Genomic DNA, 16133 nt, shown 5'->3' on the forward strand with positions numbered 1-16133 from the left:
TCATGTACGTGAAACACAGCGGTGGGGCTCCAGTTTAGGGGGCGCTAGCGAGCCATTTGGGCGCGCCCTTGCCCGAGCCCATTAAAATACTTAAATTTTCACCAGGTGTGACGCATGTGCAAAGTTTCATGAGTTTTTGAATATGATAAAGCCCCCAAAAATCCAATTCATTTGCCTGAATAATAATAATAATAATAAAAAAAAAAAAAAAAAAATAATAATAAACGAAGCAATTACAATAGGGCCTTCGCACAGTTCGTGCTCGGGCCCTAATAAACGAAGCAATTACAATAGGGCCTTCGCACAGTTCGTGCTCGGGCCCTAATTAACAACAGAAAATTCCTGATTTAAAAAAAAGAAAGATTTTAACATCAAGTTCCACTACTGTCCAGGGTGCTTCTGTAGATCACTAAAGCTTTGATAGATAAAAACTTAAATGAGTTCTTTAAAAAAAAAAAAAAGGATTGAAAGACTTTGATCACTTTATTTTAAAACTGTGATCATATCAGCCTCAAACCTTTTTACTGTTCTGTGAATCAAAGTGATACCTTAGGTCCATTGTGTCTGTCTTCAAAGCTACAATTCATCAGTTTAAAAGCACAAAACCAATATCCCAGAGATAAGACAAATTCATACCCGTACTTGCAGTACTGTTCCAAAGATATTCACTCGGGCACACAGATTAGGCAGTGACATTCACACAGCAGAAGAGCTTCGTTATCAATAGCATAAGTAACTAACTTAGTAAAGTTAAGCCTCATTTACCCTCATGAAGCAACACGTCAGCATATTGTCTTCTGAGAGCTGATGATTAAACACAGCCACACAACACATCCCTGTGATTATGCTGATTTGCACATAGACACTGGGACTACCTTGTATATATATATATATACATATACACATACACAGAGACACATTCACACAATTCAGTTTTGCACATTCACATAATACACACTGTTATGGAGTAGAAATAGACCCCAGGCAGTCCAGAGGGGGAGCCAGTAATGAGAGAGGGAGCAGGGGGACAGAAGTTTGGAGTGTGTGAAGCAAGTAAAGTTGGTTCTTACTTCTGAGGCTGCGAAGCCCACATGGGGAAAGATGCCGTGTCATGAACAGCAGAGCTCTGAAGGAAATGTCAAATCACTGGTGTTTGAAGCTGGGGACGTATGCATAGCTACGAGCGCAAATGACTGCGTGTGCTTGTGTGCATGTCTGATAGGGAAATTCCAGATCTGCATGCAGCTCTGCGTGTGTGTGTGTGTGTGTGTGTCTGTGTATGATTTGAGCTAACATCACATACTTGTGAGTGTAAGTGGTTGATGTGAGGGCATGGTTTAATCAAAGGCACTTTGATCACATTTAGACTTAGTCCAGTACCACATACTGTACATAAGTTTGCTTCATGGGAACTCAGACAGACACACGCACACACTGTACGTACACATGCACAAAAGCAACGGGATAACGGAAAAGCAATAACACTGGGGGGGCTCGCGTAATGGTAGCTAAATTTAATCCCATGACAGCTCCCCCACTCAAGTGGAGAAAATCAATCAATGCAAATCAAGGCTCAAATTGCCACAGTCAAATGTTAAATGACTGGCAGGCTCGACGCAAGCATTTCCACAAGGCCAGTGCAGCCTGTTTCTGTCCCATTCTGTCTGCTTTTGCATCCCAGAGATAACTCTGTAGTTCCCAGCATTCAATTCCAGTAGCTGCATCTGGTCAACAATATTTTTCATAATCCAGAAAGTTTTCCTTTTTTTCTTATTATGTTTTATAAAACTATTCCAGCATGGCATTTTTGTTTTCCCTTGCAATGTTAGTCAGTGGTTTTTTTTCTCAGTCTACAGGTGAAATGTTTGCCATGACACCTCTTTACTCAACAACACTTTTTTTCATTTCTGTTTATCTCCCGCTGTGTTTGTATTGCCACCGAATGCATCACAGGTTTTATCGCTCTCCCTCGTCCTTTCGTTTTCCTCCTGCCTTGTAGAAAGACAAAGTGAAGACTCTTTTGGATCATTTCCTGCTCACAGCTAAACTTTTGCTCAAATATTTTGGCTCCGTTTACATAAATACCTGTATTTGCTTTCTTAAGCGCACCTTCATCTTTTTCTCCCTCTCTGTTCTAATTTTTATGGCACCTTCACTGACAATTTTTATAATTATCTTTTGCCTCTGAAAGTGTTGGTATTTTATAGTGGTGGATTACAGTGATGACATGACGGCACAGAAAAAGTGAGCTGTGATTTGTCTTATTATAGAGAAGATGACAATAATCAGTTAAAGGTCTTGGTGTCTTGTAATGCTAGAGCCCCATCAATATTCCAGGGGGAGGTTGGTAATAAAAGAATTCCAGTGTTCCTCTGTAACTTAACAATAATGTCTGTGGTACGCCCTATCAGTAACTTAGACTCGCTGTTTGCTTGTAGATTCAGCTGACAACAGATAGTGCAGTGTAGAGGAAGTGAAGTGAGAGTGAAAGGGAAGCAGGAATGTGTGGTAGTGGTGGTTCAGCGTGCTTTCATAGTACGGGGGAACAGTTGGCATCAGAGGACAAGCACAGCAGCTTTCATCTGGAAAAGTGAATGCAACCGCGTAAGCACAGCAGGCTGGATCTAGAAACATGTCCATAAAAAAAATAATAAATAAATAATAGACATATGCCTTACACACACACACACACACACACACACACACACACACACACACACACACACTCAGTGCATTCTTCATTCACTCAGCCATGATGAATATTCTATGAGGAGATAAAAAGGGGTGGTGGTGGTGGTGGGGGGGTTGCTCTGCTACACCACCTCAATGATGTAATTCACTGACACAATACTGTCCCAACGAACACCACGTACTGGCACAATAACTATGCCGATATGTGCAGTTTCTGTCAATGTACTTTGCTTTCTCCTTCACTTTGACTTGCATTTGGATGTGTGCCTTCAGATTTAGTGCACTGCCGAGTGCCAAAACAAGAGCATTTGCATAGCCGGGTGTGTATTTGCCTCAATCTGCAAAATCAACTTAACCTCTGAGTGGGCTTCAAGAAAGGCACTCAAAGCAATTTAAATAATTTGTCTAAATGAACAATGTACAGCGCTGACAGGTCATTTAAGGACTTGCTGAGGCTTGGTGATTCATGCATATGACTGGAGTAAAGACTTCTCACACCCTGCATCAAAGCACTTTGATCCTTCCTTTTACTTATAATCCTATAAACATGCCCTTTGTGTAGGGGCAAGGGCATGAGGTGTTTTCATATGCTTGTGTGTTTTTGCCCTACTTGGATATATACTGTATAATATGTCTAAATATATGTCTTAAAATTAATTTAAAGATTGTGTCTTCTTTCAAGGACACACCGGTGTTTTCTGTGTGTATCTGCATGTTGGTGGTTTAATGTTTCTCATGTTGTCCTGGTTAATTGTTAGATTTAATAATTATCTTACTGAATTTAATGTCCGTGTATGGGTTTTGCTGATGGGTTTCAGAATTTATCCTTCACTGCATGGTGCAAAAATCTTGAGCCACCCCTCATTTCTTTATATTTTGCTAGGAAAATATGAAATAGGTGCCGTGATTTGGTATGACACCTTTATTATTCAACACAGCCTGAACTCTCTCTTCGGCAAGCTTTCGTCTAATTTTGCAATATTGCAGGGTCTTTACCTTACAATACAAAGCATCGTGAGGTGACTGTTGTTGTGAATTGGCTCTATATGAATAAAACTGAGTTGAATTGGATTACTTTAAGTAGTCTTCAGGAATTGTTCTCTGGGCTTCTTGAAGAATATTTAAAGCTCTTCTTTGGATGTTGGCTGCCTTTTATTCCATTCCCTGTCAAGATGATCCCACACTGCTTCAATAATGTTGAGGTCCAGGCTCTGGGGAGGCCAATCCATTCCCTTCCTTAAGAACAGCTTCTTGACAGCCACCCTTCCACTGAGACCATTTCAGATGAGGCTTCTGTGAACAGTAGATTAGAAGGGCCAGATGTATCTCTCAGGTCCTGTGTGGGTTTTTGCTGGATTTTTTTCCTGTTTCTTAAGGACATGACTTTTAGATACCGCTCATCTGCTACTGTATAGAGCCAGCCATGTCTTCTTCCATCAGTCACAAAGTCTGGCTCCTTGAAAGCAAAACATAAAGAAAGGGGTGGCTCAAGACGTCTGTACAGTACTGTATACTATTTTATAGCTCATTATTGTGTTTTAATTATTTTATTAATTTACTCAGCTGTCTATTGATTTAGTTTTGCATTATCTCTATGGTGCGGTGCTACACTCTCTGTGGTGGCTTTTGCCTTGTCTTAGAAACACGGTGTCTAACCAGATACTTACTCTGGATGGCATTACTTTGGCCTCCAGTAACACTGTGAGAAATCTTGGAGTAATTTTTGACCAGGATATGTCCTTCAATGCACATATTAAACAAATATGTAGGACCGCTTTTTTGCATTTGCGCAATATTTCTAAAATTAGAAACATCCTTTCTCAGAGTGATGCTGAAAAGCTCATTCATGCATTTATTACTTCTAGGCTGGATTATTGTAATTCATTATTATCAGGCTGTCCTAAAAGCTCCCTGAAAAGCCTTCAGCTGATCCAAAATGCTGCAGCTAGAGTACTGACAGGGACTAGAAAGAGAGAGCATATTTCTCCCATATTGGCTTCTCTTCATTGGCTCCCTGTTAAATCTAGAATAGAATTTAAAATTCTTCTCCTCACATACAAGGTCTTGAATAATCAGGCACCATCTTATCTCAAAGACCTCATAGTACCATATCACCCCAACAGAGCACTTCGCTCTCAGACTGCTGGCTTACTTGTGGTTCCTAGGATACTTAAGAGTAGAATGGGAGGCAGAGCTTTCAGCTTTCAGGCCCCTCTTCTGTGGAACCAGCTTCCAGCTTGGATTCGGGAGACAGACACCCTCTCTATTTTTAAGATTAGGCTTAAAACTTTCCTTTATGATAAAGCTTATAGTTAGGGCTGGATCAGGTGACCCTGAACCATCCCTTAGTTATGCTGCTATAGGCCTAGTCTGCTGGGGGGGTTCACATAATGCACTGTTTCTCATTCACCTTATTTACTTTGTTTATACTCCACTCTGCATTTAATCATTAATTGATATTAATCTCTGGCTCTCTTCCACAGTTCTCTTCCCTCAGCCCAACCGGTCGCGGCAGATGACTGCCCCTCCCTGAGCCTGGTTCTGCTGGAGGTTTCTTCCTGTTAAAAGGGAGTTTTTCCTTTCCACTGTCGCCAAGTGCTGCTCATAGGGGGTCGTTTTGACTGTTGGGTTTTCTCTGTATTATTGTAGGGTCTTTACCCACAATACAAAGCGCCTTGAGGCGACAGTTTGTTGTGATTTGGCGCTATATAAATAAAATTGAATTGAAAAAATTGAATTGTGCAGCACATTGTGCTTCCATCTGGAATCTATTGTGTTATATAAATAAAGTTTTGCTTGCTTGTTAATTGAAAAAATAGAGAGTAATAAATCTATGTCCACATTCATGTCAGCCTACTTGTCTAATACAAATTTTAAAGTAAATATAGGGACTTCTTAATTACTTGTAGTGTTGGTCGTAAAAGACTCGACTTTTTTTCATCTCCTTTTGTTTTTCTTTCCTTCTCGGCAAACTGCTTTGCTAATTCTGTAGATTAAACCTGACAATTTCAAGGGAATCAAGCCTATTAAAACAGGCTAAATGATGATTGTTTACTCAGAGACATGAAAATTCATGTCTCTGAGTAAACTATTACAGTATCTAGCTATGGTCACCAATAAACTCATTCAGTGCTTACATTTTTTTCACTCACTACTTCCTCCCTGTAGGATTATAACACCTGGTCAAAATGTGACATGTATTTAAAGCTCACTTGTTGTCACTTAGAATTTGTAAATTATGGCTGCTGACACCTTGATACCACATTAATCTCACTGGGACACCGACATCTGAGTGAAATTGCTGAAGAGCAATCTGAGAAGATACTCAAGTTGGTGACTTTTGCCTTTGTTCTGTCTCTCAGACACGTCACAAACACCCTTTCTCATCAAGTTAACAAGTCAATTAATCAGTTACAACAATTACAATTCACTTCCAAAACACAGTGTGTCCTCTGTGTATTCATGCATTTTTAAAACTCTCAAGATTTCTAAACAAGGTAGCTGCGAACCTGCTCCTCTGCTGCTTCTCCAAACAACCGTACATGCAAAAGTGTGTGAGTGTCCCAGAAAGGGAAAGAAACAGATGAGCTAACAAGATTCTTTTTTTTTTTTAAGTCTGTCATACAGTATACTCACTGGAGAGGCAGGAGAGAACATAACAAGAACAAAAAAAAAGGGGGGGGGGGAAATGTGTTACAAAGAGAGAAAGAGACAAAGTGAAAAACAGGAGGCGGCTCATTTGTTTTCATGTGGGGTGTTAACAAGACTTTGCATAAAAAACTAATGAAATGTGTCACTACACTCGCTATATAGAGACGGAGCAGAATAACACAGCGCGGAGTACCAAGGGCAGAATGCGTGCATCAGTGTATGCAGCTGTTTCCTCCCTCACTGATCCTCCAGTGTGAGTTTAACAAAAGTATTGATTAAAAAATGAAGACTTAGTGTGTCTGATCCGTGCCTCTGTCCTGCAATCACTACAGGTCAAGAGAGCGTTCTGTCAATTAAATTATGTAATAGTCAATAAAGAGAGGACCATTTTCTTTGATTTGCACACCTCCTTTGTCTTAACCTTATACACACACAGCAGGAAGCTCACCATGTATTTGTTAAAAGACCCACAGACGGTGAAGCTGGAAATGAGTCTGACAGGAGAAGTAATACAGGATATGTTACTTCGAGCAATAAAAGCACATTTTCTCAATTTCAGAGTTAACTCTCAAAAAAATGAAGGGGAAAGTAATCCTTTCTCTGTTTGTGTTCACACACTTTGAGTTAAATATTGCACATGAAGGAGGCAAATGCTGTAATTATCTATAGAATTTGTAACATTTTATATCCTATAAGTACTCTAGGCTCATAGCAGATTAAGTATCATATGTACTAATATCTACTTGAGTACAGGCACAATACTTAAAATGTACTTAAGTAAATATTACGAACTTATAGTACTTAAAATGTACTGAATTGCTCATAATGACATTGCAAATAGTTACTGGGTGTTGTATTTTTCCACATTTGAATTATTCTTATTAAATTAATACAACCAAGAGCATATTAGCTTTAGAGGGAATTCTGAAAGTGCTTGGGAACAGGTAGCCTGGCTCTCACCAAAGGGAAGAAAATCCCCCTCTAAATTTATGGACTCTTCACTGAAGGGTGACTAAGAACAGTGTTCAAAATTCCAAAATACACGTTGACTTAAATAGTAAATCAATTACAAGTCTGCACCACTATAAATGCTGCACATCTATGCAGCTCAGAGGCTGAGTAACCACAGAGCATTTGCATGGCTTTTTGCCCACATAGCATGGATGAATGGAATGTCCTGCTGCAAGACTCTCCTCTCCCCCAGCAATCCAAGTAGGTAATTGAGGGCTAATTGTGCGTATCACCAGGGAAGAAAAACAACATAAGCAAATGAAAACACAAAACAACATCAGAGGCCTGTTGAACATTCAACAGATTTCACACCTGTCAGCAAACAACTGTCAGTGTCCATCATGAGGCTGTCTCTGTCTCTCTGGCCAAAGCCGATATGACAGCCTTAGTTTATACTGCCAGATTCTGTCTCTCTGCTCTCCTCGTCAAGCGTCCCCATCTTCATTATTTCCTGTATGTCTTTCTTTCATCTCCTTTCTTCTTCTTCTCTGTATTCTCCTGCGTCAAATTGTCCTCTTTCATTTGCACTTCCTCACATTCCCCTCTGTTGTCTGATTCTTTCAGCCTCAGTTGTTCATATTCTTGTTTTTACTCATCTGTCTCTTTGTTTTACCCCCCTCCTCTCATTTCTGTATGCAGGTCACAGTGGCTGTGGCTGAAGCAGCACAACAGAACAAGTGGAAGCAAGAACAAAAAAAAAAAAAAAAAAGGGTCACAATGAATAGTAATTTGCTGGAGGAGGAGGAAGAAGAAAGAGCTTATTTCTACCTCTGTTTCCTTGTATCACTCTCATTGCCCAGCTGGATTACATATAATATATGCACACCCACAGAGTTGCTCAGAGACAAAAAAAAAGGCTGGGGGAGACAGACAGAGAAAGAGACATATGGAAAGAGAGGTACAAGGAGGTGGGAGAAAAAGGGAGACAAGAAGATGCAGACGAGTCAGGGTTCAGTTCTCTTATAGTTACTCTGAAGTTATTCTGTGTGAGGGGAAAATTCACTCCTCTGCCGTATTATTTTGTCTTCCTCTTCTATCCACCCCACTCACACATGCTCGCAAACTCTTCTTATCAGCATTAAAGTACAATGCCAATCGCCATGGGAATACACCAGTGGGATTTTACTCACTCTTTATAGAGGCACCCAAGATTGACCTGCCATGCAAAAATTATAGCCCACTGATATGGGAGGCGACACAACATGGAGAATTAGATCCATGACCAATACCAGTTTGACTGAGATAACGCACTAGTAAAACATCAAGGGACTACCATTCCAGCATGAGGCAATTTTTCTCCCAGAAGAAAATCAAACTGCATACTGATGGAAGAGTTTGTATGACATATCTTAGTGGTTCAGACAGTTATATTAATACTCTGTCTCTCTGACAAATATGGTCTTTGATCTGCTTCAGACAAAAAAGGAGGGCGGGAAAAAAAAAAAGAGGAAAAAACAGATCGGAGGTAGTCCTCCCAGAGCTGAAAGTCCTATCAATCTTATTGCACAACAGTGAGGTGATCAAAGGGCTTAATTGTGTTTCTTTCAGGAGAAATCCATGAGATTGAGAGCGACTACTTGAGTCTGAGTCTGAATTCTGACCTCTGTCACACAATTCTCTTAACAGTCTTTTTAGTCTCACACTGTTGTTTTCTCTAAAGGTGTGCCATCAATGTGATAAAAGTTTAAAAGAGACATTTAACTCATCTTTTATCAGCTTTAATCAAATCTTAGACATTTTGTTACTTCAGTATACACTATACTGATATTTCTCATGATGTTCCAATAAGCATTTTTTTCCCCCTCAGGATGAGTATGCTATCATATTTTCTATGTAGCCTCAATGATAGGTTTAATGTCTATCTTTGGCTGTGTTACTTTTAAGTGTTGATCCTGAAATCAGTGTTAATAACTAAACATAACTATGCCTGACAGCACTGCTTAATCAGAAAACTCTCCCTTGCCTGCCTATGTAAAACCGTCCCTGAATGCATCATTTATTTGATATGTGCCTGTTGTTGGAGGTCAGTATGAATCTAAAATTTGTGTCATAATGACCTTGATAACATAACCATCTACATTTAAGGGCTTCAAGAACCACGTGTGATTTGAAAGTACTAACGCATAGAGTGGAGGCAACAGCAGCTGTCAGCAGCTGCAGGAGCAGACTGATAAATCTCATATGCAAACTCTTAACCTAGATGTTGTAGTTTCAACATTTATCAAGATGATATGATCCAGAATGGAATTTAAAACCCTTCTCCTCACATACAAAGCCCTTAACAATCATACCTCATCATACTGTAAAGACCTCATAGGTCCTTATTATCCCAATCACTCTCAAGAGTGAAGTGCTCACTTGTGGTGGTAGAAGCAGAATGGGAAACTATCAGGCTTCTCTTCTGTGTGAACTAGCAGTTTAGGTTTGGGGGGGGGGGGGGGGGGGGTATAAACCCTCTTTACTGTTACAATTACACTTATTGTCAGGGCTGGGTCAGGTGATCCTGAGCCATCCCTTAGTTATGCTTCCATAGGTCCAAAGTGCTAGGGGCTCTCCCATGATGCACTGAGCACCGTTTCTACTTTACTCAACCTTGTGTCTTTACTCATCCGTAGCTTGTGCATTTTCCTCCCTGTCCTCTTACTTTTCTGCAGGTATCTCTACCTTCAGATATGGTTTCACCACATACTGTATAGTTTGTTGTCGTATTGTTATATCATTTGTTGCATGCTCTTATTTTCTTCCCGTTTAAAGGGGATTTTTGTCCCCGATCTTGCTAAGTGCTAGCAAAAAGAGAATTGCTAGGTTTCTCTCTGTAATATTATGAAATCTCCACCATACACGTGTCCTAAGGTGGCTGTTGTTGTGAATTGGTGAGAGATCAAAAATCTATCTTTATGTCAAGAACTGATGAAGGTAAAAATACTATACTTACACTATACTTACAGATTGCATGTACTTGCAGGTTTTTAGACTGAAGTTGTTGCTATAGAGGTACACATGAATTTTCACATGAATTCTGGCAACACCATGCTATTTGCAGACAGTAAATGAAATTTAAACCCATGTTTTAGACCTATCACTTTTTGAAGTTAAGGTCATATGAAATTGTGTGAACACTCATTTTAAAGGTCCTTTTTTCGGCCCTCCAGAAAGAACAAACAATATGTTTAGCAGACTGGCCTTTTTCTCCCAATGTTATATTTAATATGTTTATGTAAATTTTTTACCCAGCCTGTGTTGCCATCAAAGAAAAAAAAATGACAGGGCCACAGCTATAAATGATATTTAATGTCTCTTCCTACAATGGCCTGGAGAGGTAGAGCATATGAAATAATAAAAACAAGCACACGTCCACAGAGAAACGCACACAGTTTTTGAATCTACAGAAGAACCAGCTTGCAGTGAACCAGTGTTGACATAATCAGAATGGAAAGCCAGGTTGAGAGCCCTCTATCTAACTGTCTGGTGGAAATGATAATAACGCAACAGTATTTGGGTTATGAGGAAGAGTCAGACAGACTAAGGGTGAAGAGGGCAGATTTACTTTATGAAGACTATTCTTCAAAGTTTGACAGCTGCAGCCAACTTTAGAATAAGAATATGTGCTGTTTCAAATATTTCCTTATTTTGCAAAAACATTTAGTCTAATTATTAGCCATATTAGCCATATTTTCAGTACACTCTGTCTATGTATGCAGCATGTGTGAGGTGATTCTTTAGCGTGTTTGAGAACATCTTTGGATGAGCTGATCAGTGTGGACGTGCACATGGACAGTACATGTACAGTACGTGAACACACAGTGTGTTCATGTGTGTCTTTGTACTACCATCCACCCACAGGCTTATAGTTAGTCCCACTTTGGCAGAGTAATGGCCCAGGTCTGATTGAAGTTATCCTTCATTAGTAGGAGAACAACGTTAAAGCAGGGATACTTTGGATGAAAGTGTTACGCTGTAATTCAGAGGGGTCGAGTTCTTTATCAAGTCATATGAGAGAACGAAAAGGTCTAATGGTTCCAATTGCTGGAAAATTACAGCTGTGATTCACACTTCAAAAGACTTTGATATTCCTCTGGCCTTCCTGCCTAAATGTATTGAACTCTTTTTAGATCAAGTGTTAGGATGGGGTACATCTCTGAAACATCTTTCCAACCCTAATTTCAGCCCTATGACAAACTCTGAACCCTCTCTCATCCTGAATTCGCTGCTCCTGAAAAAATCAAAACACAGAAGTTTGTTTTTCACTGAATGAGGAAATTTTTCAGTATCCTGTAAAGGGCACAGAAGGTTGCTAAGCTTTTACCAATGCAGTATTATATTAGATAATGTTCTCTTGAGCTATTTTCTCTTAGTGTGTGCAGCTCTATCAAGGCCCAGCAACAAGCTTTAAAGTTCATTTTGAAGGGAACATCGAAATGTTGACTGGAGGCAATTTCAATCAACAAGATGCTATGGACTTTTTAAATTATTATTATTATTTAAAGTAAAGGGTAATGTAAGCAGCCTACTTTTGCAAGCCACTAATGGGTTTTATACTACAGTTCAACATGTTTTTTCCTTGCAGAAAGACTCAAAAAAAAATCTTCTACAAGTTTCTTTGCGTCCAAAACTATGAAGAGAATCAAAATATCCTGTGAAATGTTGCAACAGTTTAAGAACTACACAGAGAAGCAAAGTGGCATCAATCCTTGCAGCTGCATATGCAGTGGAGAGCAACTAGCCCAAAAACCACCAGAGTACAGAAAAGTATTTTAAAGCGCTACTGCTCTCCAACTTCATTCCCTCTCAGGAAATAAAATTTTGAAACATTACATACCCCCCCCCCCCCCCCCCCCCCCCCCCCCCCCCCCCCCAAATAAACAAAGAAACAAACAAAAAACTAATAGATAAGAGCTGAGAAAATGCTTCTTTTCAAATGTCTTTTCCAACAAGATTCCAGCATTTTAACTGTGCCAGTTAGGCATGGTCTTTCTTCCCATGCTTAAGCACCTTTAAGTCCAGCAGGTGCTCATCAAGGCCTTGCCCCTGCTGTGAATGCTGCTGCAAAAAACCCTGGGTTACAGGATGCAAGGCATGATGCAAGCCCCCTGCAAATGAATATCCAGTCTGGCGAAGAAGGTGCAGTGCTGTTACAAACAGTATGTGTGCCTACATGTGTGTGTGTTTCTGCATGACTGTGTGTGTATGTGTGTGTGTGTAGGTGAGTGTGTGGGTGTGTTATAGAAAGCAAGGGGGATCAGAGGGGCAGGAAGACCAGAACACAGAGGAAGATTGATGAAAGCAAGTGCAAGAGATCCTCAATGCAAGACAAAGAGTCAGAAACAAACAGTGAGAAACAAGTGCATTAGCAGGGAAACTGGAGGGTTAAAGTACGAAACGGAGTCAAGCCGGTGCTGCTTCCAGCACGACACTCTTCAGCAGCTTGTCTGGATTTACCCTCAAAAGGCTTTCTTCTAAACTCGAAACTTACCTTCCTTTCACCTTTATCTCCATAATCTCTTAACCTCTAGGCCTTTCTCTGTCTCTTTTTCAATCTCTCCATCTGCATCTGTTTATCCCTCTCTACGTCTTCATCTTAATGTCTCTCGCTTTCATCTTTGGTGTGTCTTTCTCCAACTCTCTGTTTCACTCCTCACATCTGTTCCTTTCCCTAAACCAATTAAGTACTATCTGCAATTACCCCTTTCACTTTGCATCTCCTGGTCTCAGTGAGCTTTGTGTACGTGTTAGATGCACCACTTGGGGAGAAGTTCTCATATTTTCTTTCTGAACTCAGATGTTTTCCTTTGTACTCTGGAAACTCTCACAATCATCACCTTCTGCAGAAAGGTACATGCATATAATTAAAGTTGGGAATATGGAATGAGCTTGTACACACACACTCAGAGGGACAGTTTCTGAAGTTTTTTTTCCCCCTTCTGAGAACATTCAAATGAACAGCAGCCTTCTCCGTAAATACAGTTTTTGAATATGGCTTATGTTTAAACAGTGTTCCAATACCCTATGTCTTAATCATCCTACAAAAGTTGCTTGTAGAGTATAGCAACCTTCTCTGCAGTGTGTTGCAGGTACAGCAGTTTGGTATTTCACGCTCTCGAACCTTTTTCAAGAAAGTTTACAACAAAACAAAATCAAAAATTGTCTGTGATGTTGATCATTGCCGCATATGCAATGCAGGTGTATGCACTGTGCATTTTAATTGTGCACCAGTGTACAGTAAATACTTTTGTGCCAACGTTGAGCTGATTTCAAATGCTGCACCACAACTCTGAGCCCCTTTGGGAAGAATGGGGAAATGCGGAAAACTGTGCAGAGAGGAAGTAAAATGAATGACGATGGAGAGGAGGTGTGAGAATGTAATTATGAGAGAAAAGTGTCACAGAGGCAGGATAAGAGAGGGGTTGAATGAGCCTTTAGTGAACAACCAAGGAGCTCTCCATGGTAATGAACTCAGAAATGACTAATGCAGAAGGGATTGGAGCTGTCTGTGGTCCCACATGTAACAGTTGCACTAGAGCTGCTCAAACACCAGTGATGCTGTATTGGGTACAGTAGCTTTGTTGCAGTCAGTATAGCAGTAAGTTCACAATACAGCCAGCAGTAGCAGCTTCTGATGGCAGTTATGCAAATGTTAGCTGTTACAAAAAAATGGTGCTGGCTGGAGCAGGACCAACAGTGGGAGCAGTGCTGATTATTAAAAAAAAGAAGAAGAAGAAAGAAATGTAATATTATGTATGGTGAGTCTATCAAGCCTCTTTTTATGATCAACTTCTGGAGTTAATCCTTTTTTTTTTTTTTTACAGATAACTGGACTCACTGCTGCTATTGCTAAACATTTTTAGAGGGTCATTTTGTCAAAGGCTGTGAGTTTTTGGCTTTAAATTGAACAGCAGGAGGAAGCATAACGCAGATTCTGCAGGAAATGTCCAGCTGGATAATATGACTCTTATCAGCAAAAATTGCTTCCACATCATTGAAACTTTGTGCACAAACATAATTAGCTCTTTTATACTAGTGTAGCTAGTACACAGTGCCAGTTTTCTGTGCCTACACGATGCCTTGAAAGTCAGGATTCACCTTTGAATGAAATGTCGCAGCAAGTCTTTTACTGTGTCCGCATCAATCACAGTGCTATTAAAGAAATGTGGCACTGCTTCACAGAACGTTAAAAAAGTTACAGCTTGGGTAATTTGTCAGCATTTTCCAGTAGGTTTTGATTCATTAGTGGGTATACTTCATGTGGCATTACTGTATATATTCTACATGCTACATGTCTTTATAAAAGATCTCTATGCATGAACATCATGGTGAATGTAGATAAAATGTGTCTGTTAAAATTGAGGCATGTTGACTCAGGACTGTCTACTATATCTGGGAAAGCTTCCCTTCTTCTCTGCCGCTCCTGCTGAATTTCTTTTTCATTACGCCCTGTCTACTGTCAGCCTTTTTTCTGACCTGTGCTTCCCACCCTTCCTCATATCCTCCTAACTTTCTGGCCTGTTTATCTCTCTCTGCCTGTATTTTTAGTCTTTGATCATTTTTCATGTTCACTCACTCTCAAGTAGAGCATATTCTTGAAAAGTGATGAAGTCTAGACAGTAGTAATGAGATCTCTGTGACTCATTTCATCTAAACAGGGCACCCCATGAGATGTACCACCTGTACATTTGTGTGTGTGTATGTGTCTGTAATAAAAGACATTTGCATCCTAGTGTGTCTCCAAATGTGTGCAAGAACGTGTATTGTCAGTGTGAAGACGATGCACATGCATATTTGCACAGGTTTGCGTATAAGTGTGTATGTATGTGCAGCTGAGAGTGTGTTAGTTTAACAGAAGCAGTGGTAAGCAGCTAGTCCCTGGGAGAGCTTAGAAGGGTATCCATGCATTAAATTAAAACTGCCCTTTTTCACTTCCAACTGTCCATCATGGCGGATGGATTTAGAAAAATCCCAACCATTTAAAGAACACGGGGGGAAAACAACCACACCCACATGCATGATTTTATACACTTCAGAAACTGGAGACCTCGTCCCTCACCTTTCACACACACACAAACGCAATCACAATTTCTCTCACATCATTAGGTGCAGCGCTTTGTCAATAACCAATCTCAGCCCCGTGTAATTAGTCCCCATAGATTCTTTATTGAACACAATCAGGCAATAACTCAAAAACCGACATCAGCAATAAAGCCATTTCTGCTGATCAAATGTATGCTGATGTAAACAATTACGGACAATAGCACTTTTCTTAAAAACGCTAGGCACCAAAGAGTTTGAAGCAGATTTGCTAAACAATGATTCAGTGTAGTGTTGCGTTCTCCTGGGGGAAATCTGCAAGGAAGGGGTCTTTAAAATTCTATTACTGTCTCTGGAAACTGATTTATCTACGCAGAATGTCCACCCTGATAAAGTGTCAAAAAACAACAGTATGTCTAAGTTTTTATTGTTCCAGATTCAGTGTGGATGCATTAACTGAAGATAAAAACTAAAAACAGATTTCTGGTTGTTTTTTTAGTGATCAGTTTGACAAGTAATATTTACATTTTGAGTAAAATGATGGTGTTGGTTAAGGCTTTGATTTCAATATTTATAGTTTTTTGTCCACGTTTCACACCCTCCTGTATAATCCATCACATGATAATAACCATGTCAACAAAACTCTGCAATACAGGGTACCAAATGAAATTAACGCAATCATAAACTGTCATTGAAAAAAAAAAAAGAAAAACACACAAAGTGCCTGCTTATAAAAATAAGCAGAACCAACTACAGCT

This window comes from Archocentrus centrarchus, chromosome 20, assembly GCF_007364275.1.
Source record: "Archocentrus centrarchus isolate MPI-CPG fArcCen1 chromosome 20, fArcCen1, whole genome shotgun sequence".
Taxonomy (NCBI): domain Eukaryota; kingdom Metazoa; phylum Chordata; class Actinopteri; order Cichliformes; family Cichlidae; genus Archocentrus; species Archocentrus centrarchus.